The sequence below is a fragment of the Salmo trutta genome, chromosome 5 (genome assembly GCF_901001165.1).
Source record: "Salmo trutta chromosome 5, fSalTru1.1, whole genome shotgun sequence".
Classification (NCBI taxonomy): Eukaryota; Metazoa; Chordata; class Actinopteri; order Salmoniformes; family Salmonidae; genus Salmo; species Salmo trutta.
In genome coordinates this window covers 19,258,392-19,268,341 of record NC_042961.1, presented here as the reverse complement: position 1 = coordinate 19,268,341, position 9,950 = coordinate 19,258,392, and positions in this window count along the sequence as shown.

The following is a 9,950-nucleotide window of genomic DNA, read 5'->3' as shown; positions in this document are numbered from 1 at the left end:
ATTGGCAAATGGCCAGTCACTCGAGAATGAGATGGATGAGCTTCGTTCGAGAGTCTCCTATCAGAGAGACTTGAAAAGCTGCAATACTTTGCTTTTAGTTTTTTTGTGTTATCTGTTAAATGTCTGCTCAGCTCACATGCTCACACGCTCTATACATTGAGAGTACAAAACATTAGGAACACATGCTCTTTCCATGACAGACTGACCAGGTAAAATCTATGATCCCCTGTTGATGATTTTCCCAATACACAAGCAGCCTATAGGACGGGGGTCAGAGACTTAGCAATGTGGTGCCAGGAAAACAACCTATACCTCAACATCAGTAAGACCAAGGAGCTGATCGTGGACTATAGGAGAAAGAGGAGAGAGCATGCCTCCATCCACATAGACGGGTCTGTTGTGGAGCGGGTCAAGGCTTCAAGTTCCCTGGCGTTCACATCACAAAGGACTTCACACCCGCACAGTCGTGAAGAGGGCACGGCATCGCCTCTTCCTCCACAGGACTTTGAAAAGATTGGGCATGGGCCCTCAGATTCTCAAAAAGTTCTACAGCTGCACCATCGAGAGCATCTTGACTTGCTGCCTCACCGCTTGGTATGGTAAATGCACCGCCATTAACCGCAAAGCGATACAGAGGGTGGTGCGGACAGCTCAGTGCATCACTGGGGCTGAGCTCCCTGCCATCCAGGACTTCTATATCAGGCCCCGAAAAATTGCCAAAGACTCCAGCCACCCAAGCCATGTTTACTCTGAGACCATCTGTCAAATTAATCCTTGAAATACATCCACAGGTACACCTCCAATTGACTCAAATGATGTCAATTAGCCTATCAGAAGCTTATAAAGCCATGACATAATTTTCTGGAATTTTCCAAGCTGTTTGAAGTCACAGTCAACTTAGTGTATGTAAACTTCTGACCAACTGGAATTGTGATACCGGGAATTATAAGTGAAATAATCTGTATGTGTATGTAAAAGTCATTAAAACACGGTTTTCAACCACTCCATAAATTTTTCCAGAAAATGATGTCATGGCTTTAGAAGCTTCTGATAGGCTAATTGACATAATTTAAGTCAATTGGAGGTGTACCTTTGTATGTATTTCAAGGCCTACCTTCAAACACAGAGGCTCTTTGCTTGACATCATTGGAAAATCCAAAGAAATCAGCCAAGACCTCAGAAAATGAATTGTAGACCTCCACAAGTCTGGTTCATCCTTGGGAGCAATTTCCAAATGCCTGAAGGTACCACGTTCATCTGTACAAACAATAGTATGCAAGTATAAACACCATGGGACCACGCAGCCGTCATACTGCTCAGGAAGGAGACGCGTTCTGTCTCCTAGAGATGAACGTACTTTGGTGCGAAAAGTGCAAATCAATCCCAGATTGATTTGAGAAAATGAATTACAATTTTTAAAGGAACTGTTTGACTTTGTCTTAGCTAGCTAGGTCTTTTTATTTTTTCTAAATTTGCACTAAGAATGGCATAATCAAGTTACTGTTGTCTGTTTGTTGTGATTCCTTCCCACTTCAACTTCCCACTTCAACTGTACATGTTATTCAATCATTGCAACCACACTCAGTGATGCCAACTTAGCAATTTTGTTGCTAGATTTAGCAACTTTTCATAGTACCCAGGCAACTTTTTTTTCAAACAGCACCTAGCAGTGAAGTTAGCTACTTTTATAAATGTATTTGGAATTTTTAGCAACTTTTGAAAAGAGACTCAAACGATAAAATGCATGCATTTTCCCTCTAAATGACACAAATCCCAATTTTCTCTGTCACACACTCAGTCACAACACACGTGCCTGGCTGCAAAAGTGCATTGTGAGTGACGTCAGCAGCAGGCGCTCAGCTCGTGCACAGGCAGCAGCAGGCCAGCAGCAATTTCAGCAAATTGCAAATCATTGTTGGCTGACTGCAGCAGCAGTAGTATGCATTCGACGAGACAAACCCAATGAATATAGTTGGTCACGAATGTTTGATCTTGAACAGAACTTACAACATCAATCAACATCTCTCAATCAAAATTGTACAGCCAGAAGTACAGAAAAGAGTGGGAGTCTGTACCTGAATTTAAAGGGTGGCTGAAGCCAGTAATTGGGGATGATTGTTGGGCATACTGTGCATACTGCAAATCAGATATGCTTGCAAAAATGTATGACATCAAAAAACAATGTGCTACAGCAAAGCATATAAATCAAAACTGTATAACCCTGAAACGCAGTCTACATTACCACAGTTGGTTAAGAAAGTGGATAACTGCAAAAGTGCAGAAGCTACTATGGCAATGGCCATTGCGGAGCATTGTTCGCTGCTAGCATGCCACCATTTAGGTATGGCTTGCAAAGCTGCCTTTTCAGATTCTGTGGCAGCAGCAAACTTCCAAATGCACCGCATCAAGTGCACAGAAATGATTAAGGGAGTACTGGCTCCTTATTTTCTCAAAAGGATAACATCAGATATGGGGTATGAGAAGTTCAGTCTCCTTTTGGATGAGTCCACTGATGTCAGTGTTTCGAAATACCTGGGTGTGGTGAATCGGTATTTCAGTGCTAAAAAATAACCGTTGTGTCCACATTTCTCGGGTTGGTTGAATTGGAGGGGGGCGATGCCAGATCAATAGCAAAGGCGGTAGTTGAGTTTCTTGAAAAGTGTAACCTTAAAAAAGAGAATCTTCAGGGTATTGGCACTGATAATGCGTCCGTGATGACTGGAGTGCACAACGGGGTGCACAACGTTTTTAAAGGAAGATTGTGCATTGCCCAATTTGATACTCATCCGCTGTGTGTGCCATTCATTACAATTGGCTGTCAGTGCAGCATCCAAAGAAACCATCCCTAGGAGTGTTGAGTACTTAATCAGGGAAACCTACAACTGGTTTTCAATTTCCACAAAATGGCGTGAGGCGTACAAAGCAGTGTATGCCACCATTAATTGTGGCCAGAAACCCCTGCAGATCACCAAAGTGTGTGCCACGCGTTGGCAATCGATTGAGCCTGCGGTAACTCGTATATTAAGCCAGTGGGAAGAACTGAAACTGCACTTTGAGGTGACCAAGGCCAGTGAGCATTGCTACATGGCGGATGTGCTCCCCGCCATGCACATGGACAAGACCAACTATGTCTACCTGACATTCTTGAAATCAATCCCTTTCCGACGTACAAGTTGCAGTGAAGTAATATGAGGGAGAGCAAACAGATCCTGTCAAGCTTTTGGATAATCTGGTACACCTCTTAACATCAATTTGCAGCAGAGTAGTCAACCCTATGGCAAAAATTGGTGTCCTGAAGGATGCCATTAATGGACATCTCAGTCCATCACCATACCTTGGGTACCTTTTCGAGAGGGCACAGTGTACTAACTCAGTCTTGCGCCAGAGGACAAAAAGGTCATTCGGAGACAGTGCATCAACTACATTGTTGCTTTAAGCAAGGAGCTGCAAGCAAGGCTCCCAGACAACCTTGAAGCCTTGCGAAACATGGCCTTATTCAGTGTTAAGGAAATGCTAAAGCACAATAAAGGCACCACTGAAATGATTAAAGTAGCTGAGCTACTGGGGTACCAGCCCCAAACAATTGATAAAATTGTTTCCCAATGGAGAAACATCCATTTGTTTAGGTGGGACTCAACTGAAAATACAGTCGAGTTTTGGAGTGAAGTGAATAACTACACGGACTCTTCTGGGTCAAATCCATTTGAAGAACTTTGCAAAGCTGCACTCGCTGCCCTCTCCTTGCCCCACTCAAATGCGGAGGTTGAACGGCTATTCATCCAAATGAGTGTGGTCAAGTCAAAGTTAAGAAATAGAATGTCACTGCACACACTCAACTCCATACTCCTGGTGTGGTACGGACTGAAGCTGGCTGGTGATACCTGTTACCAGCATAAACTACCAAGTGAAGTTCTGCAGCAGTTTGGCACTACAGCAGCATACAGCTTTAAGGCCACTCCATCCTCTACTGCTGGTTCCAGTTCCGTGACAATGCAGTTGGACAGTGAAGATGAAGAGGATTTCCTTCCCAATCTATGATTCATCATATTTACAGTACTTATGCAAGGAGTGGACTTTCTGGAATTTGTGGAGACACACAGCTGATGGTGGCAGTGTGTACTGCAGTGTGTGCGAGAAGTGGCAATATCTGGAGGAAACCATTGAGCAGCTAGCCAGCCAAGCAGCACAAAAACCTGGAGAGAGCTGGAGAGAGATGCCTAGAGCACACATCATTATTTGAGTTAAGTTGCGTGTTCAATAAGATAGCATATATACCTTGTTATTAGCTTGTACCTATAATTGCTGATCAGTTAGGTAGCATGTTAACTACCAATACACTGCTTAAAACTATAATTGTTCCGAATGTGTAAGTTTCCTAGTTAAAAATAAAATAAATCAAATGTAATTGTTCAATAATGTGTAATTGTTCAATAATTCAATGTGTTGTGTTTAAAAATAAAAATATCTGATCATATAAAATGTGTTTTGTTTATATTACTTTTACAAATAAAAATATATGATAATAAACAAACAAATCTAAACTAACAAATGTCAAATCATATTTTTCGCCGAGATGGCCAGTCAATTTGAGTAACATTATTGTGTATTCTACGTAATGATGCAGTTTTACGTTATTGCGTCATGACATCATCACGCAATGACATCACAACATCATTTAGCAACTTTTAGCAACAAATCGACCTGCCTCTAGCAACTTCCCTGAAAATTAGTTGGCAACACTGCCCACACTGCTCGCGTGCGCCAACGAGCGTCTGCGTTGCCAAGCGCTAAAATAGAAGTCAGTTCTATTTGTGACGCTGAACGCGGTGCAAGTCCTGCCTCTCGCATCTCCTCATTGGTTTATAGAAGCATATACCCACGTGCCATCTCCCAATTGATTATACCCACGTGGGTGATTGAAAGATGAACTGAGGTCGGTCGGTCGGTTGTGGTAGTTCACCTTATTATGAAAGTTAGATGCCAATCGCCATATAAAGTCCAAAGAAGAAAAAGCCTGGAAGGAGGAGAGATGACTAGAAACAATTCAGTTGACCGTTTTATGTGTGGATTAATTGTTGGCGTAGAGGACCTTGTGCATTTCAGGTATAATAACAACTCAACGTTTATATCTCAGGACAAATTATCTAGCAACTGCAAGCTAACTAGCTAAATTGCCATAAATGTTTAATGCTTTTCGACCTGTCCCCAAATTAATATAATTGGTTCAGAGTTTGTTTTGATAATTTAACCTGCATGTCGTGATCGCGTTTGGTGTGTGTGTGTGGGGGGGGGGGGGGGGGCAAATCAATTTATGCGCACGCGTCAAGTTTGGCCATGGTGTCAGACTCTTCAACAACGTACTCATTCCTTCTCCAAACACTTGACACACGGCCAAACTTTTTACACTAGCGATATTGTAATGGTTTGGGCACAAACACTCTTACCGCATATCTCACATACCCCAGCTTTACGAGAAACTCATCAAGCATCAATAAAACCAATAGGCTTACCTCCTATCCATCCACCTTTCGGGTCAAGTGACGTGCATCCACGGCTCCTGGAATGTTCCGCCTGAGAAAATCTGCCTCAATTTCCGATGAGACACCAGAGATTACACTTTACACCTGCTCCGAAAATCAAGGCTCTCCACTTCATATGATGATAAATCACATGATGACTTCAGTGTTAACTTGTTAAGTCACAACGCCTTTTCCTTCTACTCTTTCAACACACAGGAAATCAAAACCACTTCTGGTCACTCTGACCGACTCCAACTTTCCTACTGCCTAGAAGGCAAGCATTCTGGAGTCGCCTCTTCACTGTTGACGTTGAGACTGGTGTTTTGCGGGTACTATTTAATGAAGCTGCCAGTTGAGGACTTGTGAGGCTGTCACCGGTGGGTGTAGCTGAAGTCGTAACAGAGGCGTCTGTTTCTCAAACTAGACACTATAATGTACTTGTCCTCTTGCTCAGTTGTGCACCGGGGCCTCCCACTCCTCTTTCTATTGTGGTTAGAGACGGTTTGCTCTCTTCTGTGAAGGGAGTAGTACACAACGTTGTCCGAGATCTTCAGCTTCTTGGCAATTTCTCGCATGGAATAATAGCCTTCAATACTCAGAACAAGAATAAACTGACGAGTTTCAGAAGAAACTTCTTTGTTTCTGGCCATTTTGAGCCTGTTATCGAACCCACAAATGCTGATGCTCCAGATACTCAACTAGTCTAAAGAAGGCCAGTTTTATTGCTTCTTTAGTCAGAACAATAGTTTTCAGCTGTGCTAACATAATTGCAAAAGGGTTTTCCAATGATCAATTAGCCTCTTAAAATGATAAACTTTGATTAGCTAACACAACGTGCCATTGGAACATTGGTGTTGTGTCTGTGACTATCATTAAATGTGAAGACTGTTATTTTATCAAATCAAGTCTCTACGTGTAATTATTCTTACGTGATTAAACGAATCATGTAACTTTAATAAGGAAGTCGGGGCACCACGGAATTTTTTTTATAGAGTCTCTAATTCCCGAATCGACTCTTCAGATATTTTCATATCTTATCAATTAGTCTTCCATTAAATGATTATTAATTGCTACCTCATTAGTCTCATTCCAAAAGTCGTAAAATTATTGGTTATCTGCACAAACCCTCGTTTCCATAATGAATCATCAATATAGAAATGGGTTAATTATTTATTTACTAACTAACAAAATAATCACAGAAATACATTAACAAACAGTAGATATTGGTTACTAACAATGATAGAAAAGTCCCTAGTGGGCTAAGCCGATATGACGGCTTGGTAGACAAAAGGAAAGGGGTGGGGACTGAGAAAGAGGGGGAAAGACAAAATGGATTCACTCCACACAGTCTATAATTATATTAATTGAAATGCTAATCCTTTGCTCAGTCGAGAATAATTGCAATGTATATATTTACGCCCGTATGTCATTGTTGTCTTCTCTGTTGGAATCCTCGATCGTCCTGTAGGATTCATCAGTCTCATGTTTTCTAGTCTTAGAAATTCAACCATTTGCAACCTTAGCTTACACTGTGGTCTGGTGTGAATTTCATCAGGAGTGGGTTTTATACATTTCAGTAGAAAAGGGTGGTTCCATGATGCCGACGTAATGTCTATGCTCTCGTGGGCGTGGCCACTGACTAGTTAATCTTTATATGAAAATCCATACTCTCATTTAGAAGGTTAACATCACATTACATTTTTTCACAAATATTTTAATGTTTAATCACATACGTTTCACAATATTTAGATATAAACCTGACAGCTGGGAAATGTACACTTTAAGAGATACCGTTATGTGTGTTTCCTGTCCTTCATGACATCACCAAATGAAACACACTCGTCATAACTGTCCCTTAAGTGTCCACGGACCATTCCCACATTTTCAAAAGTGGAAATATTGTTTAATTCTCCATTTTGGGGATTTAGGAGTTTGGCCAAGAGAGGGTCTTTGTTCTCTTGGACTCTCTCAATACTGCATGGCAGTTTCTACCAGGTATTTATGACCTGTCGTAAAGTCATAAAACTGTGGAGAGAGAGAGATGGGGGCTATGATCCTCCCCCCAGGGCACGTCATGACACAGGAGTGATGGTTGCTGATAATGGACCTCTGTAGATATATCTATGTAGATATCTATGTAGATATTCCAGTTACAATAGACATTTACAACATTAACAATGTCTACACTGTATTTCTGATCAATTTGAAGTTATTTTAAGGGACAAAACATTTGCTTTTATTTCAAAACAGGGACATTTCTAAGTGACCCCAAACTTTTGAACGGTAGTGTATATATATGACGTTAAATCACGTTATATGTACAGTAACTTTGATTGGACTGATCATCTCAACGTCTTACCTTCATAATCTTAGCTAGCAGTCATCATGAATCAAGTCTACTGGCAAATCTTTTTCAATCCTTGTCATATGAAGAGAAATAGTGAAGAGAAAATACAGATAAAACGTATCGGTGCTCATCGGCCATTGGACATAAACATTACAAAACTTTTTGGAGATTGCAAATTCAACAATGAGTGGTTTGTAAGGAATCGGTGACAGTGGCTAACTGCAAGCATTGCTACTGGGAAGTTGGGAATAATACGTTTTGAACGGTCAATCAACTCAGAATTGTAAACCCGGCATCTTTCTCTTTGATGACAACATTTGCCCACGAAGGACCGCCGCGCCACTTTCCTGTTCAAGCACATCACAACAACATGAGTCCAAAAATGTCTTATGCTGCTTCATAAATTATGTTGGATGCCAGAGAGATATGTATACTGTAGCTAAGAAAGTAATACTAAGTGTATGTTGTGTAGTAAGCTTTTAGTAGCCCATGTGCCTCACCCTAATAATTTGGTCTATTTTCACCAACGTGGTATTGTAAACACATCGTTCGTGGCCGGTGTGTGCTTGTTTGCAAACTTTTTTTGTACAGCTTTGACAGTGCTACTGATAGCAGTACACTGTAAGAACGGCCCATGTTCTGAATTCTGTCGCTGTACATTTCAGCGACTGGACAGTAGTGGAGAAGGTGGAAAGTTTTAAGTTCCTTGGCGTACACATCACAGACAAACTGAAATGGTCCACCTACATAGACAGTGTGGTGAAGAAGGCACAACAGCGCCTCTTCAACCTCAGGAAGCTGAAGAAATTTGGCTTGTCACCTAAAACCCTCACAAACTTTTACAGATGCACAATTGAGAGCATCCTGTCGAGCTGCATCACCGCCTGGTACGGCAACTGCACCGCCCACAACCGCAAGACTGTCCAGAGGGTGGTGCGGTCTGCACAACTTTATGTTGGCCCTAACAGTTTGTGGGCTCCGTTTGTCACCGTTATAGTGCAATTAATGTATTGTTTAGTGTTGTGTTGTGTTGTGTAGTGGCGTTGCTGGCATGTATCCCACATTTGTTTTTGTTGCCCCACCAAGATTCACATGCTAAAATCGCCACTGAGAGCTTCCGATAACTCCGACAGTAGGCCTATGTGAACACTACAATAATTTCAAGCTCCCACATTTGGGTTTAAATCATACTTTGCATAACTTAATAACATGCAACTCAATTCGTAAAAAATTAAATCAATAAAAGTGCTTTCAGAATATCAAGAATATTCTATCAAAACAGTTTTTTGTGTGTTTCTATTACAGATGACTGAAGAAATAATGGAAGCACCAACATATTGTCTTAATAGGGAGTTGGGCCACCATTAGCCCCTTGATCATGACTCTCAGTTCCATTACATTACACATCAGAGTCATTGGACGAAGGTGTCTTCTGTAGGGGAGAGTTTTGTTCAGAGCCGCAACGCTGGGTCTGAACATTAACATGCATCGCTTGCGGTACAGTTTTGGAAGCATAAGGAACTTATCTTTCAAATCGGCAAGAAATAATTGTGAAAAAACTAAAGGTTAAATTGATACACAACTTTATTGGGCTAGGGTTCCCACAAGGCCATATTTCCATATTACAGCGCTTGTTTACGTAAAAGAGATGGAAGACAGAGTGGACTACCTGTGCTAATTAACTTTCTGCATCTCTAAACACCAGTGTGTAACCGGAAAACTGACCCCACAAACGTGCTAAAACAGTGTACAGTAAGTGTGTATTTTGCATTTGTGAAATTATTTTGATGTGATATGAAAGTAGAGGGATTCATGTTTCTAGAACTGTACCGCAATTGAGTATCGATTCACATTTAGATGGAGTATTTGGCTGTTTTGGCTTCCAGGGCCAATTCACCCTTTAAACAGAACATGTAAGGTCCTTGGACTCAGTGGTGGTTCTAGACCATTTCAACTGGGGGGGCCAAGCTGGGGCCAGTTGTACTGTTAGAGGGGCCAGTTACATTAGACGTTGTTGTTGTCATATCGTTTTCTTCACTGCATTGCAGACATTAGCAGGCAAAAGACCATGTTCATAATCATCA